Genomic DNA, 3,489 nt, shown 5'->3' with positions numbered 1-3,489 from the left:
ATTGAAGAGGCTGTCCTTTCTCCACTGTACATTCCTGCCTCCTTTATCAAAGATAAGGTGACCATATGTGCGTGGGTTTCTCTCTGGGCTTTTGATCCTGTTCCATTGATCTATCTTTCTGTTTCTGTGCCAGTACCATACTGTCTTGATTAAGGTAGCTTTGTAGTATAGTCTGAAGTCAGGGAGCCTGGGGTAGTTTCATGGCCACGAAGAAGACAGAAAGACCACTCACAACTGCATAAACAAAATTATCGCAAGCTTTCTTATCTCCTATTTGTTCTTCTGGAAACTCATTTATCTTCTCTAAAGAAACCTATTTGTTCTTCCCCTGGAAGCCCTTTACCCCCTTCCTTTCCTCTACTAAGTTAAATATATAAGCCCCAGATTCTAACTACCCCTTTGAGTATATCACTAAGCACTCCCTCGTATATGCATATTGCACATGTAAATAAACTCTGCTTTCTTTTCCTCTTGCTAATCTATCTTTTGTCAGTTTAATTCACATGTCCTCAGATACTGAGCCCAAGAGGGTAGAGGAATGTTTTTCCTTTCCTACACCTTCAAATTGCAACATGGTGTTACTTATTATTGTATGAACCTGCCTTCCTCTTAAAATTCTTAGAAACATTTTTGAGTAAATATTTTTTTTAATATGTGTTTTATAAATATGTGTTTCTCTTACTAAAAAAGAAATTAAAATTAAACGAGTTTGAACTTTTTTATTTATCCTCTCTCATGCCCGTAGTTATATCTATATGTAAACCTATCTACAAATTTTCTTAGGCAATTAAATTTGCAATTGCTTCTCAGTCCTGTGGTGCTCTAGGAAACAAGTCTATCTTAGCTGCACTTTTAGGCTAAATTCTCTAAAAGCAGTAATATCTAAACATCACCTGAGGAATTTGCATAAAGTGCAAATTCCTGTGTCTTACCTCCCATCTCCATATTTTCTTATTCACTAAGCCGGAGTCCAAGGGTTTGTAATAAGTACCCCAGGTATGAAATTTAAGCATGCTACACTTTAGAAGAGCTGCCCTAAAACCAAAAATAACTAGACCAAATCTATCTAGATGAGACATTCAGAAAATAAAGGCATCTTTTTTTTAAATCTCACTTGATGCCCTTTTGAAATACTGGAGAAATTTGCAATATGGTTGTTATCTGGGGAATAAATTTTTTCTAAAATCAACACTTGCTATATTAACGTTAACATCATTTTGAAATACTAAAATGGCTATGGCTAGTCCTCGTTTGGAATACATACCTATTTAATCCTATAGTCAAGACGTAGAAGCATCTTGCTTACAGACCTGCTGAGGTGGGAAACCAAATTCATCACTTTATGTCAGGGTGCCACATAAAATGTATACTTTTTGTAACGCCAAGGAAAGGAAATGTACATTTTTTGTAACGTAAAAGTTGGTGTACATTTTACTAAACTTGTTCTTTCTGATGATAATGCCCCTTCCATCTTCTCTGCTTGGTAATTCTTTGATCCTCTTCAAAAGTCACCTCCTGTGACTCTCTTCTTCTACTTTCATTATCCCTTTCTTTGTTTCATCATAATCACTTCTTTCTTTGCACTTGTCCATAGCACATTGTATTTGTCTGCGTTATGTATTTTTTATTGTAATTAATTTGTTATATATCTGTCTTCCTTGCTAGACTGTAAACTTCTCCAGGGCAGAAATCATGGTATAATGATTTTTGTGACCTCAGTCGCTAACTTATTACTCCATTCAGGAGATATGGCCATGATTTAATATCTGTATACATAAGCATCTCTATCTATAGGATACCAAACCATCTTTGTGAATACAATCCAGGACTTTATCAGGCACCTTCCCTTAACAATGATAAAGGTGTATGCATCGTAATAATTTCTGTTGGTGACTGGATAAGTGACTATTTTCAAAGAACTGCTAGACTTCTTTGAAAATTGATAAAATCTAAGAGATAATTATGTTCCAGTTTTCAGATTGTAAGGTACTAATGAAGAAAGAAAACAAAACAAAAAACCCCATATAACAACTACCTAGGATAAAGGGATGATTGGGTGAATTTTTTGTTTTCTTAGTCCCAATAAGATGGTGTTCTACAATATGGCGTTTCTGTCAGCTTAAATTTTCTCAAGGCTGCTTTGTCTGATTCTGCTGGGTAATGTTAATGTTCATAAATTAGGCAATTCTAGTGTTTCTAGGGAACATAGTTACCTTATATTACCCCAGTCAATTTTGGAAAAATAATCCAATATTAAATTTTATTTGTGAGTGCATGTTCTACACATTTCAAGCTAAATAGCATCATAACAAATACTATGTAAAACGTTATGATTGTGACTAGTATATGTCAGGGTGTGTGAGTCTGTATTCCTCAGATGCCACTCCAATTTACTGCTACATTGTGCTATGGAAGAGGTCAGCCAGGAAATGGGCCAAGGCTTTTAAAAACTCCAGTGTTCAGCCAATTCTATTAGTTCCAAGTGCTTTGCTTCCTTCCTCTGTGAGGATACATCAGCTTAGCATAATAGGTCCAATTTTCAAAAAGCTGCATTTGATTTATTTCTTTTGGAAATTCAGCTTTCAGTCTGAAAAAAAAAATAACGTGCTTGTATTTAAATAGCCAGAGTCCCCACACCCAAACTGGTAGGTGGAATTATGGAATCAGAAAAGACTTCTCTTAGAGACTGATTACGGAAGCACATTTTAAATAATGAACTGTGAAGGAGAATTAACATTTTCTTGCCGTTATCCTGATGTTAGGAAGTAAGGGTACAGAATCTTAGTTAGGGGACCAAATACTTTGATTTCTTGAAAGCCTGCCTTAGATGACTGCTTTAATGCAGTCATTACTTCACAAACATGACTTCACTTCAAGCCTACATGATTCAAAGATTTTAAAAAGGAGTAGGCAGTTTTTAAATGTATCAAGCAAGGAAGTAGCAAAGTACTTGTCACTAAACAGATAATCAACATTGCAAAAATTGGCTGATGACATGCACAGAAATCCTATGCTATGGCCAAATAATATCATTGCCCAAACTGAGTCTACTAGCATTTTAAAAAATTCTTTGGAATTTAAAAGATAGATAGTGTTAAAGGATACTTTTTCAAAGGTAAAATCATGACTGTCATTTACATATAAAATGAACATATGTCAAAGATTTTATTTAACTCTAACTAATGAAAGAGCCAGAAAGATGTTATTGGTTCAAGACAAATTCAAAGAACAGAAATAGCTTATGAAATGAATTTACAAATAGATTCAAAACTGGCATTTTCCACAAGGAGAGGGAAATCAGTTCTTTCTCCTCTGCATATGGAAAAATCGTTTGCAGTGTTTTCAGTTATCTAAAACTTTGAATTATACGATAATTCGAAGACAGTGTAAAGTGGAGATAACCTTGATGGGTAAATTCAACAGGACACCCGCTAATATGTTTTTGTCCATTTTGATTTTTCATAATTTTTCCTGACAATAGAATCTATA

This window comes from Leucopleurus acutus, assembly GCF_964270905.1.
Source record: "Leucopleurus acutus genome assembly, chromosome: X".
Classification (NCBI taxonomy): domain Eukaryota; kingdom Metazoa; phylum Chordata; class Mammalia; order Artiodactyla; family Delphinidae; genus Leucopleurus; species Leucopleurus acutus.
Note: the sequence above shows the minus strand (reverse complement) of the source record.